The sequence below is a fragment of the Anomaloglossus baeobatrachus genome, chromosome 2, assembly GCF_048569485.1.
Source record: "Anomaloglossus baeobatrachus isolate aAnoBae1 chromosome 2, aAnoBae1.hap1, whole genome shotgun sequence".
Lineage (NCBI taxonomy): Eukaryota > Metazoa > Chordata > Amphibia > Anura > Aromobatidae > Anomaloglossus > Anomaloglossus baeobatrachus.
In genome coordinates this window covers 312,655,849-312,679,073 of record NC_134354.1, presented here as the reverse complement: position 1 = coordinate 312,679,073, position 23,225 = coordinate 312,655,849, and the positions used below count along the sequence as shown (strand labels likewise).

General features: G+C 41.4%; 2 long non-coding RNA genes across 2 annotated transcripts; one reads left to right on the top strand and one right to left on the bottom strand.

Moving 5' to 3' along the window:
• Positions 1–394: 394 nt before the first annotated feature.
• On the bottom strand, positions 395–4,816 carry LOC142289920 (uncharacterized). The gene is made up of 4 exons (XR_012750189.1): positions 4,728–4,816; positions 2,361–2,383; positions 876–944; positions 395–488 (listed from the first exon to the last, which is right to left on the bottom strand). It is a non-coding gene; the product is annotated as an uncharacterized LOC142289920 (long non-coding RNA).
• Positions 4,817–11,820: 7,004 nt separating this feature from the next.
• Positions 11,821–16,401, top strand: LOC142289919 (uncharacterized). Its single transcript, XR_012750188.1, has 4 exons — positions 11,821–11,904; positions 14,249–14,271; positions 15,688–15,756; positions 16,144–16,401. It is a non-coding gene; the product is annotated as an uncharacterized LOC142289919 (long non-coding RNA).
• The last annotated feature ends 6,824 nt before the right edge of the window (positions 16,402–23,225 follow it).

The window sequence follows — 23,225 nt, the reverse complement described above, 5'->3', positions numbered from 1 at the left end:
AGAGTGTTTTCCCTGCATCCATAGCGCTGCATTGTGCAGTAGAAGCACAGTGGAAGGATTTTTAGAAATCCTATGCCCAATGTGCTTCTTTTCTCCGCAGCATAAACCGACCTGTGGTGCAGCTTCCCGAGCCTCAGCATGTCAATTTATGCTGCGGAGACAAGAGTGTTGTCTGCAGGTAGCATAGAGCTCCACAGCAGCCTGAACCCAAATCGTGGACATGGGCAGCTGCGTTCTCCCGTGGACAACACTCACATCTCTGCAGGAAGGCTGACACTGTGTACTATGATGATATAACAATGGTCTGCACTCAATTTCAAGAAGATGGCGGTGCACGTGAAAAGAGGGCGATGCCCTAAAGTCATATAATAATAGATTCACTGCACTCAATATGTAAATTTGCAAGAAGGTGAAAAATCATTTATTTTAAACAGGTGATCAAGCAACATCCAACGACGTTTCGACCCACCAGGGTCTTAGTCAAGTTGCTAGGTAAAGAGATACAAAGCATATGATCAAAATACAGCAAAAATTATATACAATAACTAATATATACATTTTAAAGAGATATATACAGGATATATACAAACTATGTACAGATCAAGACAATTGGTCATAAGGTACTGTCATGTTTAATTTGTTGTATAGGCTATAGTAGCTAGGTGGCATTTTAAATATAGTGTATGCAAAAAAGGTTTTTTTGCAAGAAAACAATGTAAACAAAAAAATAGCAACCTCAGTATTAATAAAACAGACAAAATTCCTGTTGGTAAAAAGGGGGGGTTATTACATGCTGGTATAGAACAATTGAGGAAAAAATAAAAAATAAAAAGAAACGTATACAATTGTATAGTACACCGGCTAAGATACGGTACCTGTATAATAGGTGACTGAAGGGTGAGGGATGATGTGCACTGAAGCATAGAAGTATATGGAAAAGGTGCCTGGTGGGAATAGAACATAGTAACTAACGGACATAGTACACAGAATGCAATACATGTAACCATGGAAATAATAGAAATAATAAAAAAGGAAGTTACCTTGGGGATATATATGTTTGTTATGCAAGCGCAGCAGCGCTGTTGCTATTAGAATCTTGTGCCCCAAGGCATAATGGAGGAGGGGGAGTATATATCTAAGATAGATAAGGATGTCAGCCAATCAGAGATCAGGAATGTGGGGGCTTGGTATAGAACATGTGATATCACGTCATAGATGAGGACGTGGCAGTGAGAGCCTGGAGTGAATGGCTCATGCGCAGTAAAGCAGCGTTAGACATTCTGTCAGTGTGTAGGAGATACATAAGCAGTATCTGCGCAAGCGTAGTAAATGTACGTAGACCGGGCCGAAAAGTTGCGTAAATATACGTAAATTGCGTAGCGTGTATCACGCACGCGCAGTGAGAGAAAAAAACCGCTCGGCTGGTGTAACAGTGTAAAGCGCTGACATGTAGAGAGGCTGGGTGAAGCCAAGAAGCGTGGGTAGTCTTACGTAATAGACGTAAGTGTCTAGAGCATGCGTAGTGAAGGGAAAAGAGAACTGGGAACAAAAGGAGAAATGTATAAGCGTAAATAGGAGCGTGGAGCTGATGTATATGAGCTGGGCATCATGAAGTGCAGGGAACTACATATAGGTGAAGGGGCTATGAGTATAGTAGGATAATGTATATAATATAAATAGGATGAATATAAAAAAGGGATAATTATGAGTGAAAGAAAAGGTAATAAAGGCAACGACCAGTAAGAGAATTGGGAGATAGGAAATAAAGAATAAAAAACTGAAAGAAAGTGAATAGAAATAAAATGAGAACAAAAATAAAATAAAAATTATTTTTATATAAAAATAAAAATAAAGAATGAAAAATGAATAGGGAAAGAAAAGGAAAGAGATGAAAAAAGAAGACAGAAGAATAAAAAATGAGATTGAAAAAATAAAATAAAAAATAAAAAATAAAAATTAAAAAATAAAAATAAAAATAAATAAAAATAATAACAAAAAATAAAAAATAATGAAAATAAAATAGAAAATAAGTGGAGAAAGAAAATAGAATACAATAGGAATTATAAATAAGAAAAAATAAAATAAATAATAAAGGTTAAGAAACGAAAAGGTATGTCCAAGGAGAGTTAGGAATAATGGGAAAAGAAGGAAAAGTGTCTATGAATAATGGTTATGTTGGCAAAAAGAAAGAGAATATGTAAACAATAACCAGAAAATATCATTTATAGTAAAACAGGGGAAGAAGGAGAAGAGAAAACATGAGTACTAAAAACGGTGGTGGGGAGAGGGGGGTGAGGGGGGGAAAGAAGGAAGGGGTAAAGAGTAGAAAAGGAGGGGGTGAGAATAGCCGGTGTACTTACCAGAGGATACCAAGTCAGCGGTTCTGGGGAAGAGAAAACAAGGTCATAATATAATCAGAGACAACAAGAAAATGCTACCATGGGTTCAAAATGTTAAATCAAGTTCACGGTTCATGCCTTTAGGGTGTAGTGTTTGTAAAGTGAAGATCCAAAAGGACTCGCGGTCTTTGAGAATCCTAATATGATTACCACCTCTACGCGGTCTGGGAACCTGTTCGATCACTTGGAATCGTAACTGAGAAACCGTATGAGGGGCTGAACAAAAATGGTGTGGGATGGGAAGCCAGGTTTTCTTACACCTGATGGTGGATTTGTGTGAGGCTATCCTGTCTCTCACATGTTGGGAAGTCTCACCAACATAAAGAAGACCACAGGGGCATTTGATCAAGTAAACTACGAAATTGGAATCGCAAGTGAAAAAACCTTTTATAGGGAAACTCTTGCCAGACTGAGGATGTAAGACCACCGGGGATTTAATGACGTTAGAACAGGCTGCACAGCCAAGGCAGGGAAAAGTCCCTGTTTTTTGTGTATTCAAGAATTGTTGAATAGGCTGTCTGGTTAAACTGCCAATATCGGCTCGAACGAGATTATCCCTAATATTACGTGATCTCTTAGTGCAAATAAGAGCTGGTGCTTTAAATGCGTCAATCTGGGGGTAAGCAATAGAAAGTAGTGACCAGTGTCTACGAATACAGGCGTAGATTTTAGGCATGATGGGATGATATGTATGCACGAATGGTATGCGTTCAGTATTGGTATTATTGTAGTTACGTGTAGGTGTGGTTCTCTGTCTCTCTTGTCTTAACAAGGAGGGAGGGTAATCCCGATCTTGGAATTTTTTTGACATATCATCGAGTCTAGTAGAAAGTGTGGCGGTATCTGAGACTATCCTAGCCACTCTTTGAAACTGAGAGCGAGGTAAACTATCCTTAGTGGCTCGTGGGTGGCAACTGGAATATAAAAGTAATGAGTTGGTATCAGTAGGTTTGGTATATAAGTCTGTAATGAGAAGTCCTGTGTCATCCTTTATTATTTGAGTATCCAGAAATGAAATTTGCTGGGTACTGGATTGAACCGTGAATTGAAGTTCAGCCCTAACTGAGTTAAGTTGAGTAACGAATAGATCAAGGCATTCAGGAGAGCCGTGCCAGATGAAAAAAATATCGTCTATATATCTTAGCCAATTAGTGGCGAATTGGTCGAAAAGAATGTTAGAGTAGACGTGGTCATGTTCGAAACGATCCATGTAACAGTTGGCATACGCTGGCGCCATATTAGAGCCCATGGCTGTGCCCCGTATTTGGAGGTAATATTGATCACCAAACAAAAAGAAGTTTTCATGGAGAACTAGTCGCAGGATATCCAAGCACAGTGAAACTGAGTTACTAGATAAATCAGAATCCACAAGCAGAGTCTTTACCGCCTCTATACCTTTGGAATGTTCTATTGATGTGTAGAGGCTTTGCACATCAAGAGTCACTAGTAGACTGTGGGGAGGAATTGATTTCAAATTATGAATAATTCTGAGGAAATGACTTGTGTCAAGTATAAAAGAACGTAATTTTCTTGTTAGTGGTGTCAAAATTTTTTCTAGAAAAATGGACAGGGGGGATAGGATCGAGTTAGTAGACGCTACAATAGGGCGACCAGGGGGAGAAGATAGAGATTTGTGTATTTTTGGTAAAGCATAGATGACAGGAGTGATAGGATGTGTATTGGTCAAGAAGTCCACGGTTTTTTGGTCTATGGTATTCAATTGTAAATAGTGACTTAAGCAAAGTTGTATTTTGTTCCGTATAGAGGATGTAGGATCATTGGGAATAGATCGGTATGTGTCACTATCACTTAGCTGTCTGCGAATCTCAGCTAAATAGGCATGTCGATCTAAAATAACTGTAGCTCCACCCTTATCGGCGGGCTTGATAATTATATTTTTATTGTTTTTTAGTGAATCAATAGCCAGCTTCTCATTGTTAGAGAGATTATGTCTAATAGGCAAATGTCCTGAATGTTGTGCCCGGATAATGTCCCTGATGTCTCTGTCTAACAAATCAATGTAAGTTTCGGTAGCATGGTAAGTAGAAGGTGGTTTATACGTACTAGGTTTTCTCAGGCCGTAGTGTGATATGGATAAATCAGGTGACGTACTGCATACGGCAGGTAGTTGAGAAATAGACATAACATTAGAAATACCAAAATGCGTTTTGAGTCGTAGATTACGGTAAAAACGTTGCAAATCTTTTTCCAGTTGGAATGTATCCCAACGAGGAGTTGGGCAAAATGATAAGCCTTTTTGTAGGACATTGAGTTCAGTTGGTGATAAGTTATATGAGGAAATATTGACTACCAGGTTTGATTTCTTACCTGGGTCTGGGAGCGCGTGTTCATACGTGGACCGGGACCGGTAGGCGGACCGCCTTGTGGGTAGCCTCGTCCTCTCTTTTGAGATAAAAAACGAGGTGGTAGCCGGGGTCCAGAAGAATTGTCGCTGTCGGAGCCGGAGGTTCCGTAGGATCTTGGTCCAGGGGGTCTGCGCCATGTGGTGGATCCGGAGGGCTCGCTCCATCTGTATACTCTGTTAGTTAAATAATCTTCAGTATCCCTCTGAAATTTTTGTTTTTTGCGGTCCTGGAGTACCTGGCGGTGTTCCTCAAGGATAGATTCCGTTCTGGATTTAAGGCTGTCCCAATCAGATGGAGACAATGTTGATGTTAATTGTGTCTCGATGGCAGTGATTTTTTCTTGTGACTCTATAATAGCCCCTTGGAGGTATTCAATGTTCAACAGAATAAGATCAAGGGAGCACTTGTTAAGGATCTGCTGGAATCGATCACAGAACTCCTTTTTGTCTGAAAAAATGGTAGGTCTTAAATGGCTTCTAAGGCCCCGAGGAATTTTGTTCTGCCTATAATACTCAGCCAACGTTGCACAGTGGAGATCATAGGACAGTAGGCGTTTTCTTTCCTTCTCGTAGTCACGACTCCGTATTTCACTGGTGGGTGTGGAAAGAAACTCACCAGACGAAGTTACACGTGAAATGATCCGTGTGGCTTCTGTAGCATTATAAGCAAAGGTTGAAGTCATCATTTAGGAGTGGTGCAGGTAGACCAAACAAAGACTATGATGATATAACAATGGTCTGCACTCAATTTCAAGAAGATGGCGGTGCACGTGAAAAGAGGGCGATGCCCTAAAGTCATATAATAATAGATTCACTGCACTCAATATGTAAATTTGCAAGAAGGTGAAAAATCATTTATTTTAAACAGGTGATCAAGCAACATCCAACGACGTTTCGACCCACCAGGGTCTTAGTCAAGTTGCTAGGTAAAGAGATACAAAACATATGATCAAAATACAGCAAAAATTATATACAATAACTAATATATACATTTTAAAGAGATATATACAGGATATATACAAACTATGTACAGATCAAGACAATTGGTCATAAGGTACTGTCATGTTTAATTTGTTGTATAGGCTATAGTAGCTAGGTGGCATTTTAAATATAGTGTATGCAAAAAAGGTTGCCTTGATCTATTCGTTACTCAACTTAACTCAGTTAGGGCTGAACTTCAATTCACGGTTCAATCCAGTACCCAGCAAATTTCATTTCTGGATACTCAAATAATAAAGGATGACACAGGACTTCTCATTACAGACTTATATACCAAACCTACTGATACCAACTCATTACTTTTATATTCCAGTTGCCACCCACGAGCCACTAAGGATAGTTTACCTCGCTCTCAGTTTCAAAGAGTGGCTAGGATAGTCTCAGATACCGCCACACTTTCTACTAGACTCGATGATATGTCAAAAAAATTCCAAGATCGGGATTACCCTCCCTCCTTGTTAAGACAAGAGAGACAGAGAACCACACCTACACGTAACTACAATAATACCAATACTGAACGCATACCATTCGTGCATACATATCATCCCATCATGCCTAAAATCTACGCCTGTATTCGTAGACACTGGTCACTACTTTCTATTGCTTACCCCCAGATTGACGCATTTAAAGCACCAGCTCTTATTTGCACTAAGAGATCACGTAATATTAGGGATAATCTCGTTCGAGCCGATATTGGCAGTTTAACCAGACAGCCTATTCAACAATTCTTGAATACACAAAAAACAGGGACTTTTCCCTGCCTTGGCTGTGCAGCCTGTTCTAACGTCATTAAATCCCCGGTGGTCTTACATCCTCAGTCTGGCAAGAGTTTCCCTATAAAAGGTTTTTTCACTTGCGATTCCAATTTCGTAGTTTACTTGATCAAATGCCCCTGTGGTCTTCTTTATGTTGGTGAGACTTCCCAACATGTGAGAGACAGGATAGCCTCACACAAATCCACCATCAGGTGTAAGAAAACCTGGCTTCCCATCCCACACCATTTTTGTTCAGCCCCTCATACGGTTTCTCAGTTACGATTCCAAGTGATCGAACAGGTTCCCAGACCGCGTAGAGGTGGTAATCATATTAGGATTCTCAAAGACCGCGAGTCCTTTTGGATCTTCACTTTACAAACACTACACCCTAAAGGCATGAACCGTGAACTTGATTTAACATTTTGAACCCATGGTAGCATTTTCTTGTTGTCTCTGATTATATTATGACCTTGTTTTCTCTTCCCCAGAACCGCTGACTTGGTATCCTCTGGTAAGTACACCGGCTATTCTCACCCCCTCCTTTTCTACTCTTTACCCGTTCCTTCTTTCCCCCCCTCACCCCCCTCTCCCCACCACCGTTTTTAGTACTCATGTTTTCTCTTCTCCTTCTTCCCCTGTTTTACTATAAATGATATTTTCTGGTTATTGTTTACATATTCTCTTTCTTTTTGCCAACATAACCATTATTCATAGACACTTTTCCTTCTTTTCCCATTATTCCTAACTCTCCTTGGACATACCTTTTCGTTTCTTAACCTTTATTATTTATTTTATTTTTTCTTATTTATAATTCCTATTGTATTCTATTTTCTTTCTCCACTTATTTTCTATTTTATTTTCATTATTTTTTATTTTTTGTTATTATTTTTATTTATTTTTATTTTTATTTTTTAATTTTTATTTTTTATTTTTTATTTTATTTTTTTATTTTTTCAATCTCATTTTTTATTCTTCTGTCTTCTTTTTTCATCTCTTTCCTTTTCTTTCCCTATTCATTTTTCATTCTTTATTTTTATTTTTATATAAAAATAATTTTTATTTTATTTTTGTTCTCATTTTATTTCTATTCACTTTCTTTCAGTTTTTTATTCTTTATTTCCTATCTCCCAATTCTCTTACTGGTCGTTGCCTTTATTACCTTTTCTTTCACTCATAATTATCCCTTTTTTATATTCATCCTATTTATATTATATACATTATCCTACTATACTCATAGCCCCTTCACCTATATGTAGTTCCCTGCACTTCATGATGCCCAGCTCATATACATCAGCTCCACGCTCCTATTTACGCTTATACATTTCTCCTTTTGTTCCCAGTTCTCTTTTCCCTTCACTACGCATGCTCTAGACACTTACGTCTATTACGTAAGACTACCCACGCTTCTTGGCTTCACCCAGCCTCTCTACATGTCAGCGCTTTACACTGTTACACCAGCCGAGCGGTTTTTTTCTCTCACTGCGCGTGCGTGATACACGCTACGCAATTTACGTATATTTACGCAACTTTTCGGCCCGGTCTACGTACATTTACTACGCTTGCGCAGATACTGCTTATGTATCTCCTACACACTGACAGAATGTCTAACGCTGCTTTACTGCGCATGAGCCATTCACTCCAGGCTCTCACTGCCACGTCCTCATCTATGACGTGATATCACATGTTCTATACCAAGCCCCCACATTCCTGATCTCTGATTGGCTGACATCCTTATCTATCTTAGATATATACTCCCCCTCCTCCATTATGCCTTGGGGCACAAGATTCTAATAGCAACAGCGCTGCTGCGCTTGCATAACAAACATATATATATATATCAGCTATTGATTCAGTCGCTCCTCTTGTGAACGGCAGAGCAAGACGAATCAATAGACAACCCTGGCACAACAGCCTCACTAAAAAACTACGGCAAGTGTCTAGAGCCGCAGAGCGGCGCTGGAAGAAAACGCACTCCCAGGAAGACTTCACCACATTCAAAAATGCAATTCACACATTTCGCTTGGCCCTTACCTCGGCTAAACAGAATTACTTCAAAAACCTCATATCCTCTTTAACACATAACCCCAAACAGCTATTTAACACTTTTACCTCCCTCCTTCGCCCACCGCTGCCCCCTCCAACCTCCCTCATCTCCGCAGAAGAATTTGCCACATATTTCAAAGAAAAGATCGACCAAACCAGACAAGTCTTTTCTGCTGAACCACCACAACCCCTTTATATAACAGACCACTGCCCCTCCCCCATAAACTTCCTCCCCACTATCACCGAAGGAGAGCTTGCACATCTTCTCTCAAAAGCGCACCTCACTACATGCGCACTTGACCCCATCCCATCCCACCTCCTCCCCAACCTCACCACTATCCTTATTCCCGCCTTATCCCATCTCTTCAACCTATCTCTAACAACTGGTACCTTCCCTTCTGCCTTTAAGCATGCAACAGTCACACCTATCCTAAAGAAACCTTCCCTCGACCCAACCTCTACTACCAGCTACCGACCCATATCGCTACTCCCACTTGCCTCAAAACTCCTGGAACAGCATGTCCATGCTGAACTTTCCTCCCACCTCTCCTCTAACTCTCTCTTTGACAACCTACAGTCCGGCTTCCGTCCACATCATTCCACTGAAACTGCCCTGACTAAAATCACAAATGACTTACTTACCGCCAAAGCTAACAACCACTTCTCTGTACTCCTACTTCTAGACCTATCCTCAGCCTTTGACACTGTTGACCACTCCCTGCTACTACAGATCCTCTCTTCCCTTGGTGTCAGAGACCTCGCTCTCTCTTGGATCTCTTCATACCTCTCCAACCGCACTTTTAGTGTCTCCCATTCCCACACAACCTCTTCATCCCGTTCTCTCTCTGTTGGTGTCCCTCAAGGCTCTGTCCTGGGACCCTTACTTTTTTCTATCTATACATTTGGCCTGGGACAACTCATAAAGTCCCATGGCTTCCAGTACCACCTATATGCTGATGACACTCAGATCTACCTCTCTGGTCCAGATGTCACATCTCTGCTGTCCAGAATCCCAGAGTGCCTATCTGCTATATCTTCCTTCTTTTCCTCTCGCTTCCTAAAGCTCAATATGGCCAAAACTGAACTGATCATCTTTCCTCCATCTCCCCTGCACTCTCCACCTGATCTATCCATTACAATTAATAACATCACGCTCTCCCCAGCACCCAAAGTTCGGTGCCTCGGAGTGACCTTTGACTCTGCCCTGTCCTTCATACCGCACATCCAATCCCTCACCACCTCCTGCCGTTTTCAACTCAAAAATATCTCCAGAATCCGCCCTTTTCTCAATCCCCAATCTACAAAAATTCTAGTGCACGCCCTCATAATCTCCCGCATCGACTACTGCAACATCCTCCTCTGTGGTCTCCCTGCTAACACACTTGCCCCTCTCCAGTCCATCCTTAACTCTGCTGCCCGACTGATCCACCTCTCTCCTCAATACCACCCCGCGTCTCCTCTCTGCAAGTCCCTCCACTGGCTCCCAATCTTCCACCGTATCCAATTCAAATTACTAACACTGACCTACAAAGCTATCCATAATCTGTCTCCTCCATATATCTCTGAACTAATCTCTCGCTACACTCCAAAACGTAACCTCCGGTCCTCCCAAGATCTCCTTCTATCCTCCTCTCTCATTCGCTCCTCATGCAACCGACTCCAAGACTTCTCCCGAGCATCCCCAGTCTCCTGGAACTCACTGCCTCACCACGTCAGACTATCTACTACACTCGCAAGCTTCAAACGGAACCTAAAGACTCATCTGTTCAGAAATGCCTATAACCTTCAATGACCTCACTGCTTCACCACCGTGCGGAGCTGCCGCCCCACCACCGTGCGGAGCTGCCGCCCCACCACCGTGCGGAGCTGCCGCCCCACCACCGTGCGGAGCTGCCGCCCCACCACCGTGCGGAGCTGCCGCCCCACCACCGTGCGGAGCTGCCGCCCCACCACCGTGCGGAGCTGCCGCCCCACCACCGTGCGGAGCTGCCGCCCCACCACCGTGCGGAGCTGCCGCCCCACCTACACCCCACCTACTGTCTCCTCCCCAAAATCCTTTAGGATGTAAGCCCGCAAGGGCAGGGCCCTCTTCCCCCTGTGCTAGTCTGTCTATTTTGTCTGTTTTATTAATACTGAGGTTGCTATTTTTTTGTTTACATTGTTTTCTTGCAAAAAAACCTTTTTTGCATACACTATATTTAAAATGCCACCTAGCTACTATAGCCTATACAACAAATTAAACATGACAGTACCTTATGACCAATTGTCTTGATCTGTACATAGTTTGTATATATCCTGTATATATCTCTTTAAAATGTATATATTAGTTATTGTATATAATTTTTGCTGTATTTTGATCATATGTTTTGTATCTCTTTACCTAGCAACTTGACTAAGACCCTGGTGGGTCGAAACGTCGTTGGATGTTGCTTGATCACCTGTTTAAAATAAATGATTTTTCACCTTCTTGCAAATTTACATATTGAGTGCAGTGAATCTATTATTATATGACTTTAGGGCATCGCCCTCTTTTCACGTGCACCGCCATCTTCTTGAAATTGAGTGCAGACCATTGTTATATCATCATAGTCTTTGTTTGGTCTACCTGCACCACTCCTAAATGATGACTTCAACCTTTGCTTATAATGCTACAGAAGCCACACAGATCATTTCACGTGTAACTTCGTCTGGTGAGTTTCTTTCCACACCCACCAGTGAAATACGGAGTCGTGACTACGAGAAGGAAAGAAAACGCCTACTGTCCTATGATCTCCACTGTGCAACGTTGGCTGAGTATTATAGGCAGAACAAAATTCCTCGGGGCCTTAGAAGCCATTTAAGACCTACCATTTTTTCAGACAAAAAGGAGTTCTGTGATCGATTCCAGCAGATCCTTAACAAGTGCTCCCTTGATCTTATTCTGTTGAACATTGAATACCTCCAAGGGGCTATTATAGAGTCACAAGAAAAAATCACTGCCATCGAGACACAATTAACATCAACATTGTCTCCATCTGATTGGGACAGCCTTAAATCCAGAACGGAATCTATCCTTGAGGAACACCGCCAGGTACTCCAGGACCGCAAAAAACAAAAATTTCAGAGGGATACTGAAGATTATTTAACTAACAGAGTATACAGATGGAGCGAGCCCTCCGGATCCACCACATGGCGCAGACCCCCTGGACCAAGATCCTACGGAACCTCCGGCTCCGACAGCGACAATTCTTCTGGACCCCGGCTACCACCTCGTTTTTTATCTCAAAAGAGAGGACGAGGCTACCCACAAGGCGGTCCGCCTACCGGTCCCGGTCCACGTATGAACACGCGCTCCCAGACCCAGGTAAGAAATCAAACCTGGTAGTCAATATTTCCTCATATAACTTATCACCAACTGAACTCAATGTCCTACAAAAAGGCTTATCATTTTGCCCAACTCCTCGTTGGGATACATTCCAACTGGAAAAAGATTTGCAACGTTTTTACCGTAATCTACGACTCAAAACGCATTTTGGTATTTCTAATGTTATGTCTATTTCTCAACTACCTGCCGTATGCAGTACGTCACCTGATTTATCCATATCACACTACGGCCTGAGAAAACCTAGTACGTATAAACCACCTTCTACTTACCATGCTACCGAAACTTACATTGATTTGTTAGACAGAGACATCAGGGACATTATCCGGGCACAACATTCAGGACATTTGCCTATTAGACATAATCTCTCTAACAATGAGAAGCTGGCTATTGATTCACTAAAAAACAATAAAAATATAATTATCAAGCCCGCCGATAAGGGTGGAGCTACAGTTATTTTAGATCGACATGCCTATTTAGCTGAGATTCGCAGACAGCTAAGTGATAGTGACACATACCGATCTATTCCCAATGATCCTACATCCTCTATACGGAACAAAATACAACTTTGCTTAAGTCACTATTTACAATTGAATACCATAGACCAAAAAACCGTGGACTTCTTGACCAATACACATCCTATCACTCCTGTCATCTATGCTTTACCAAAAATACACAAATCTCTATCTTCTCCCCCTGGTCGCCCTATTGTAGCGTCTACTAACTCGATCCTATCCCCCCTGTCCATTTTTCTAGAAAAAATTTTGACACCACTAACAAGAAAATTACGTTCTTTTATACTTGACACAAGTCATTTCCTCAGAATTATTCATAATTTGAAATCAATTCCTCCCCACAGTCTACTAGTGACTCTTGATGTGCAAAGCCTCTACACATCAATAGAACATTCCAAAGGTATAGAGGCGGTAAAGACTCTGCTTGTGGATTCTGATTTATCTAGTAACTCAGTTTCACTGTGCTTGGATATCCTGCGACTAGTTCTCCATGAAAACTTCTTTTTGTTTGGTGATCAATATTACCTCCAAATACGGGGCACAGCCATGGGCTCTAATATGGCGCCAGCGTATGCCAACTGTTACATGGATCGTTTCGAACATGACCACGTCTACTCTAACATTCTTTTCGACCAATTCGCCACTAATTGGCTAAGATATATAGACGATATTTTTTTCATCTGGCACGGCTCTCCTGAATGCCTTGATCTATTCGTTACTCAACTTAACTCAGTTAGGGCTGAACTTCAATTCACGGTTCAATCCAGTACCCAGCAAATTTCATTTCTGGATACTCAAATAATAAAGGATGACACAGGACTTCTCATTACAGACTTATATACCAAACCTACTGATACCAACTCATTACTTTTATATTCCAGTTGCCACCCACGAGCCACTAAGGATAGTTTACCTCGCTCTCAGTTTCAAAGAGTGGCTAGGATAGTCTCAGATACCGCCACACTTTCTACTAGACTCGATGATATGTCAAAAAAATTCCAAGATCGGGATTACCCTCCCTCCTTGTTAAGACAAGAGAGACAGAGAACCACACCTACACGTAACTACAATAATACCAATACTGAACGCATACCATTCGTGCATACATATCATCCCATCATGCCTAAAATCTACGCCTGTATTCGTAGACACTGGTCACTACTTTCTATTGCTTACCCCCAGATTGACGCATTTAAAGCACCAGCTCTTATTTGCACTAAGAGATCACGTAATATTAGGGATAATCTCGTTCGAGCCGATATTGGCAGTTTAACCAGACAGCCTATTCAACAATTCTTGAATACACAAAAAACAGGGACTTTTCCCTGCCTTGGCTGTGCAGCCTGTTCTAACGTCATTAAATCCCCGGTGGTCTTACATCCTCAGTCTGGCAAGAGTTTCCCTATAAAAGGTTTTTTCACTTGCGATTCCAATTTCGTAGTTTACTTGATCAAATGCCCCTGTGGTCTTCTTTATGTTGGTGAGACTTCCCAACATGTGAGAGACAGGATAGCCTCACACAAATCCACCATCAGGTGTAAGAAAACCTGGCTTCCCATCCCACACCATTTTTGTTCAGCCCCTCATACGGTTTCTCAGTTACGATTCCAAGTGATCGAACAGGTTCCCAGACCGCGTAGAGGTGGTAATCATATTAGGATTCTCAAAGACCGCGAGTCCTTTTGGATCTTCACTTTACAAACACTACACCCTAAAGGCATGAACCGTGAACTTGATTTAACATTTTGAACCCATGGTAGCATTTTCTTGTTGTCTCTGATTATATTATGACCTTGTTTTCTCTTCCCCAGAACCGCTGACTTGGTATCCTCTGGTAAGTACACCGGCTATTCTCACCCCCTCCTTTTCTACTCTTTACCCCTTCCTTCTTTCCCCCCCTCACCCCCCTCTCCCCACCACCGTTTTTAGTACTCATGTTTTCTCTTCTCCTTCTTCCCCTGTTTTACTATAAATGATATTTTCTGGTTATTGTTTACATATTCTCTTTCTTTTTGCCAACATAACCATTATTCATAGACACTTTTCCTTCTTTTCCCATTATTCCTAACTCTCCTTGGACATACCTTTTCGTTTCTTAACCTTTATTATTTATTTTATTTTTTCTTATTTATAATTCCTATTGTATTCTATTTTCTTTCTCCACTTATTTTCTATTTTATTTTCATTATTTTTTATTTTTTGTTATTATTTTTATTTATTTTTATTTTTATTTTTTAATTTTTATTTTTTATTTTTTATTTTATTTTTTCAATCTCATTTTTTATTCTTCTGTCTTCTTTTTTCATCTCTTTCCTTTTCTTTCCCTATTCATTTTTCATTCTTTATTTTTATTTTTATATAAAAATAATTTTTATTTTATTTTTGTTCTCATTTTATTTCTATTCACTTTCTTTCAGTTTTTTATTCTTTATTTCCTATCTCCCAATTCTCTTACTGGTCGTTGCCTTTATTACCTTTTCTTTCACTCATAATTATCCCTTTTTTATATTCATCCTATTTATATTATATACATTATCCTACTATACTCATAGCCCCTTCACCTATATGTAGTTCCCTGCACTTCATGATGCCCAGCTCATATACATCAGCTCCACGCTCCTATTTACGCTTATACATTTCTCCTTTTGTTCCCAGTTCTCTTTTCCCTTCACTACGCATGCTCTAGACACTTACGTCTATTACGTAAGACTACCCACGCTTCTTGGCTTCACCCAGCCTCTCTACATGTCAGCGCTTTACACTGTTACACCAGCCGAGCGTTTTTTTTCTCTCACTGCGCGTGCGTGATACACGCTACGCAATTTACGTATATTTACGCAACTTTTCGGCCCGGTCTACGTACATTTACTACGCTTGCGCAGATACTGCTTATGTATCTCCTACACACTGACAGAATGTCTAACGCTGCTTTACTGCGCATGAGCCATTCACTCCAGGCTCTCACTGCCACGTCCTCATCTATGACGTGATATCACATGTTCTATACCAAGCCCCCACATTCCTGATCTCTGATTGGCTGACATCCTTATCTATCTTAGATATATACTCCCCCTCCTCCATTATGCCTTGGGGCACAAGATTCTAATAGCAACAGCGCTGCTGCGCTTGCATAACAAACATATATATCCCCAAGGTAACTTCCTTTTTTATTATTTCTATTATTTCCATGGTTACATGTATTGCATTCTGTGTACTATGTCCGTTAGTTACTATGTTCTATTCCCACCAGGCACCTTTTCCATATACTTCTATGCTTCAGTGCCCATCATCCCTCACCCTTCAGTCACCTATTATACAGGTACCGTATCTTAGCCGGTGTACTATACAATTGTATACGTTTCTTTTTATTTTTTATTTTTTCCTCAATTGTTCTATACCAGCATGTAATAACCCCCCCTTTTTACCAACAGGAATTTTGTCTGTTTTATTAATACTGAGGTTGCTATTTTTTTGTTTACATTGTTTTCTTGCAAAAAAACCTTTTTTGCATACACTATATTTAAAATGCCACCTAGCTACTATAGCCTATACAACAAATTAAACATGACAGTACCTTATGACCAATTGTCTTGATCTGTACATAGTTTGTATATATCCTGTATATATCTCTTTAAAATGTATATATTAGTTATTGTATATAATTTTTGCTGTATTTTGATCATATGTTTTGTATCTCTTTACCTAGCAACTTGACTAAGACCCTGGTGGGTCGAAACGTCGTTGGATGTTGCTTGATCACCTGTTTAAAATAAATGATTTTTCACCTTCTTGCAAATTTACATATTGAGGACACTGTGTACTAGACGCCGTGTCGCTGGATCATGGACACATAGCCTAAAAGTGAGAAATTTGTTGCTACAGCAACATTTTTGTGAAGTACCTGTGGATTCAAAATGCTTACTATACTCCTGAATAAAATCCAGTTTCCAAAATGGGGTCACTTGTGGGGGGTTTCTGCTGTATAGGTACCCAAGGGGCCCTGCTAATGTGACATGGTGCCCGCAATTTATTTCAACTTTTCCAGAATTCAAATGGTGCTCCTTCCATTCCAAGCCCTCCCATTTATCCAAACAGAGGTTTTTGGCCACATGTGGGGTATCCCTGTGCTCATAAGACATTGGATAACAACCTGTGGGGTCCACGGTTTGTTGTTCCCTCTTGAAAAAGTAAGAAATATGATGCTAAAGCAACATTTTTGTGAAAAAAAATAAAATTTTCAATATGGCAACCTAAGCTTATCAAATTCTGTGAAGTACTCTTGGATTCAAACTGCTCACTATACACCTAGATAAAAGCCTTGAGGTGTCTTCTTTCCAGAATGGGGTCACTTGTGGGAAACCTCCACTGTTTAGGCACCTTAGGGGCTTTCCAAATGCAACATAGCGTCCGCTAATGATTCCAGCCAATTGTGCAGTCAAATGGCGCTCCTTCCCTTCCGAGCCCTGTCATGCGCCCAAACAGTTGATTTTCATCACATATAAGGTATCAGCATACTCAGGAGAAATTTCACAATAAATTTTATGCTGAATTTTTTCCTTTTACACTTGTAAAAAAAAAAAAGCTACCTGGTTGAAGTAACAATTTTGTGGTAAAAATGTATTTTTTTATTTTCACAGCTCAACATTATAAACTTCTGTGAAGCACCTGAGGGTTCAGGGTACTCACCAAACATCTAGATAAATTCCTTCAGGGGTCTATTTTCCAAAATGTGGCCACATGTTTAAGAGCTTTACTGTATAGACACCTCAGGGGCTCTCCTAATGCAACATAGCTTCCGCTATTGATTCCAGACAATTTTGCAGTCAAATGGCACTCCTTCCCTTCCGAGCCCTGTCATGCGCCCAAACAGTTGATTTCCACCACATATAAGGTATCGCCAAACTCAGGAGAAATTGCACAATAAATTTCATGGTGATTTTTTTCCTGTTACCCTTGTGAAAAAAAAAGCTACCTGGTTGAAATAACAATTTTGTGGTAAAATTTTATTTTTTTATTTTCATGGCTCAACGTTATAAAATTCTGTGACGCACTTGGGGGTTCAGGGTACTCACCAAACATCTAGATAAATTCCTTGAGGGGCCTAGTTTCCAAAATGGGGTCACTTGTGCGGGGTTTCTGCTGTTTAGGTACCTTAGGGGACCTCCAAATGCGACATGGTGCCTGCAATCTTTTTCAGCCAAATTTCCTTTCCAAAATTCAAATATTGCTCCTTTCGTTCCAAGCCCTCCCATTTGTCCAAACAAAGGTTTCAGACCACATGTGGGGTACCACCGCGCTCATAAAAAAGTGGTTAACAAACCTTGAGGTCAAATTTTTGGAATTACCTCTTGAAAAAGTGAGAAAATTGATGCTAAAGCAACATTTTTGAGAAAATTATTAAAATTTTCAATATGACAACGTAACGTTAACAAAATCTGTGAAGTACCTGTGGATCTAAAATGCTCACTATACCCCTAGATAGAAGCCTTGAGGGGTCTAGTTTCCAAAATGGCGTCACTTGTGAGGGTTTTCTTCTGTTTAGGTACCTTAGCGGACCTGTAAATGCAACATGGTGCCCGCAATCTATTTCAGCCAAATTTGCTTTCCAAAATTCAAATATTGCTCCTTCTGTTCCGAGCCCTCCCATTTGTCCAAACAGAGGTTTCTGACCACATGTGGGGTATCGGCGCGCTCATAAGAAAGTGGGGAACACGTTTTGTGGTCCATTTTGTTGAGTTATTTCTTCTAAAAGTGAATAAATTTGGGTTAGAGCAACATTTTTAGGTAAAATTTAATTTTTGCTTTTTTTCATTCCACATTGCTTTTGTTCATGTGAAGCACCTGAAGGGTTAATAAACTTCTTGAATGTGGTTTTGAGTACTTTGGGGGGTGCAGTTTTTAGAATGGTGTCACTTTTGGGTATTTTCTGTCATCTAGGCCTATTGAAGTCACTTCAAATGTGATGTGGTCCCTAAAAAATGGTTTTGTAAATTTTGATGTAAAAATGAGAAATCGCTGATAAACTTTGAACTCTTCTAACTTCCTAACAAAAAAAAATGTTGTTTCCAAAATTGTGCTGATGTAAAGTAGACATGTGGTAAATGTTATTCATTAACTATTTTGTGTCACAGAAATCTCTGGTTTAACGGTATAAAAATTCAAAAGTTAAAAATTGCTAAATTTTCAAAATTTTTGCCAAAATTCAATTTTTTTCATAAATAAACGCAAAAAATATTGTCCTAAATTTGGTATTAACATGAAGTCCAATATGTAACGAAAAAACAATCTCAAAATCACCAGGATCCGTTGAAGCGTTTTAGAGTTATAACCTCATGAAGTGACACTGGTCAGAAGTGCAAAATTTGGTCTGGTCATTAAGGTGAAAATTAGCTCCGTCACTAAGGGGTTAAACAAAATTTGACCGGTGCAAAAGTATGGGCACCTCAACGTAAAAGTGACATTAATATTTTGTAGATCCTCCTTTTGCAAACATAACAGCCTCTAGTCGCTTCCTGTAGCTTTTAATGAGTTCCTGGATCCTGGATGAAGGTATATTTGACCATTCCTGTTTACAAAACAATTCCAGTTCAGTTAAGTTTGATGGTCGCCGAGCATGGACAGCACGCTTCAAATCATCCCGCAGATATTCAATGATATTCAGGTCTAGGGACTGGGATGGCCATTCCAGAACATTGTAATTGTTCCTCTGCATGAATGCCTGAGTAGATTTGGAGCGGTGTTTTGGATCATCGTCTTGCTGAAATATCCATCCCCTGCGTAATTTCAACTTCGTCACTGATTCTTGCACATTATTGTCAAGAATCTGCTGATACTGAGTTGAATCCATGCGACCCTCAACTTTAACAAGATTCCCGGTGCCGACATTGGCCACACAGCCCCAAAGCATGATGGAACCTCCATCAAATTTTACTGTGGGTAGCAAGTGCTTTTCTTGGAATGCCGTGTTTTTTTGCCTCCATGCATAACACCTTTTTGTATGACCAAACAACTCAATCTTTGTTTCATCAGTCCACAGGACCTTCTTCTAAAATGTAACTGGCTTGTCCAAATGTGCTTTTGCATACCTCAGGCGACTCTGTTTATGGCGTGCTTGCAGAAACGGCTTCTTTCGCATCACTCTGCCATACAGCTTCTCCTTGTGCAAAGTGCACTGTATTGTTGACCGATGCACATTGACACCATCTGCTGCAAGATGATGCTGCAGGTCTTTGGAGGTGGTCTGGATTGTCCTTGACTGTTCTCACCATTCTTCTTCTCTGCCTTTCTGATATTTTTCTTGGCCTGCCACTTCTGGGCTTAACAAGAACTGTACCTGTGTTCTTCCATTTCCTTACTATGTTCCTCACGGTGGAAACTGACAGTTTAAATCTCTGAGACAACTTTTTGTATCCTTCCCCTGAATAACTATGTTGAATACTCTTTGTTTTCAGATCATTTGAGAGTTGTTTTGAGGAGCCCATGATGCCACTCTTCATAGGAGATTCAAATAGGAGAACAACTTGCAAGTGGCCACCTTAAATACCTTTTCTCATGATTGGATACACCTGCTTATGAAGTTCAAAGCTCAATGAGGTTACAAAATCAATTTAGTGCTTTAGTAAGTCAGTAAAAAGTAGTTAGGAGTGTTCAAATCAAGAAATTGATAAGGGTGCCCATACTTTTGCACCGGTAAAATTTTGTTTAAATGCGGATTGCACATTTTCTGTTAGTACAATAAACCTCATTTAAATCCAGAAATATTACTGAGTCCATCAGTTATTAGATATATGAAACTGAAATAGCTGTTGCAAAAACCCAAATTGTTAGAAAGAAAAAAGGTTAACATTAATAGGGGTGCCCAAACTTTTTCATATTACTGTAAATGCCAATACGGTGAAGAGTTTGACCTTGTGGCTTGTTGATTGTCATGGCAAATGCTGGTTTGAGGGGAAACTGTAGTCAGCGAAGCCGAAATGGAAGACGGGTGTCGGAAGGACATAAATCAATGCTTGGAATGAAGACTTCGTCTCCTTGTGCAGATCCAAAGATCACTCTGGCTTGAATTACGTGGGAATGCATTCCAGTAACAATAACGCGAGTTCCCTTACAGAGACCCTTTTTTGTATTGAGATTGCGCAGCAACATGATGATTGTTCCAACTTTCAATTGAAGTCTGTGTGATGGCATTCCTGATGGCGTTAGACTATTTAAAAATTCAACTGGATAGTGCTCTTGTTCGTCCTCATTGTCTACATCCACTAAATCATCACTTTTGTACAACTGTCCCCCCATCGTGGAATAGGCAAGATCCTTGTGTATGCAGCTTACTGGTCTATGTCCCATCCTGGTATAGTCTCCATCCTTGTATGACCCTCATCCTGGTATGTGGGATGATGCTTTGATGTGGCCCCATGCTGGTATGTGCCCCGATTGTGGTGCAGCCAGCATCCTGACATGTGCCCCCATCCTGGTCTGTGCTCGCAATCTGGTGTAGGCAGCCTCCCGGTATAGGCACCATCCAGAATGTTTCCTAAGGTGTCCCTTGTACCTGTCCGCTGGCTGCTCGCTCCTTTGCAGCGTCCGCTACGCTTTTCCACTGTGGCTGGCGATGAGTTGCAGGCTGTGGCATTGGGAGGTGTGGGTTGGCCTGGTATGTGGGCTGGTGCTGTATTGTGGCCCCATGCTGGTATGTGCCATCATCGTGTTGTAGCCACCATCCTGACATGTGCCCCCATCGTGGTATAGGTAGGATCTTTGTGTATGCAGCATCCTGGTCTGTGTCCCATCCGCGTATAGTTTCCATCCTTGTATGGCCCCTTGTATGGCCCCCATCCTGGTATGTGGGATGATGGGTGGGGTGATGTGTGTGTGTTGTGGGTGTGTGTGTTTTGTGCGGTGTGTGTATTTGTATGTGTGCCACAGTGTGTGTGGGGGGGCATGTGACTGTGGGGCGATGTGTGTGTGCAGAGGCGTTTGTGTGTGGCTGTGTGTGTGTGTGCGCGCCCATGTGTGGGTGGTTGTGTTTGTGTAGGGGGCGCGTTTGACATGAGCGGGGTTGTGTGTGTGTGTGTGTGTGTGTGCGCGTGTGCGCGCGGCGGTGTGTGCTTGGTGGTTTTTGTGTGCCGGTGTGTGTATATTTCTGTTGGGCTGTGTAGTAGTCATGGTGTGTGTGTGTGTGGCTTCATTTTCCGCTGGCCATGAATAGTAATGATTAGCTCAGGTGTAGGCTTGTCCATCTCCCAGATTTTGATAATAGTTACATAGTTATATAGTTACATAGGTTGAAAAAAGACCTAGGTCCATCTAGTTCAACCTTCTTCCACCAATTATACATTTTGTCACTAAAGGCCACTTTACACACAGCGACATCGCTAGTGATGTCGCTGCTGAAAGCACCCGCCCCCGTCGGTTGTGCGTCACGGGCAAATCGCTGGAGGTGGTGCACAACATCATTAGTCCTCGTCACACATACTTACCTGCCTAGCGACGTTGCTCTGTCCAGCGAACCGCCTCCTTTCTAAGGGGGAGGTTAGTTCGGCGTCACAGCGGCGTCACTAAGCGGCCGCCCAATAGAAGCGGAGGGGCGGAGATGAGCGGCTGGAACATCCCGCCCACCTCCTTTCTTCCTCATTGCCGGCGGCTGCAGGTACGATGTTGTTCCTCGTTCCTGCGGTGTCACACATAGGGATGTGTGCTTCCACAGGAACGACGAACAACCTGCGTCCTGCAACAGCAACGATATTTGAGATTAGAACGACGTGTCAACGATAAACGATATGGTGAGTAATTTTGATAGTTAGCGGTCGTTCGTGCGTTTCACACGCAACAACGTTGCTAACGAGGCCGGATGTGCGTCACGAATTCCGTGACCCCAACGACATCTCGTTAGCGATGTCATTGCGTGTAAAGTGGCCTTTAGTCATATATAACGAATAATGTTTTGTGTACTGAGAAAATCATCCAGCCCTCTTTCAAAAACTTTTATAGTATCTGCCATTACTACCTCTTGCGGGAGGGCATTCCACAGTCTGACTGGTCTAGCTGTAAAGAACCCTTTCCTATTTAGCTGCCATAATCGCTTTTCTTCCACTCGCAGTGAATGCCCCCCTGGTCCTTAGTATTGTCTTTCGAAGGAATAAGATATGTGCCAGTGCTTTATATTAACCATACATGTATTTATACATATAAAGGAGGAGATCTCCTCTGAGACGTCTTTTTTCTTAGCTAAACAAATCTAACTTTTTCAACCTCTCATCATATAAGAGGCCTTCCATTCCTTGCAGTAGTCTAGATAACCGCCTTTGAACTGACTCTAACTTCTGAATGTCCAAAATCTGGAGCCCAAAACTGTATCCCATATGCTAGATTTAGCCTTACAGGTGATTTATAGAGGGGTAACAATACGTTGTGATCACAGGATCTAATCTCTCTTTTTATACACCCTAAAATCGTGTTTGCTTTTGCAGCTGCCGCTTGACATTGAGTTGAGTGCTGCTGCTCACCTTATTTGTAATCAGAATACCCAAGGCCTTCTCCTGTTCTCAGTGGCGTAACTAGAGTTTGATGGGCCCCCCCCTCCACATACACCAACACTTGTGGTACGGGATAATGACACTGACACTCGGGGTACAGGATAATGATGCTGACACTTGGCTCTTACCCACAGCACCCAGATTTCCCATGATCTGAAATCCCTCTATCAGAACCCAGCTTTCCTATGTTCTGATATCCATCTTGTCCTCGGCACCCAGCTTCCCCATGCTCTGCTATACATCTTTCCCTCAGCAC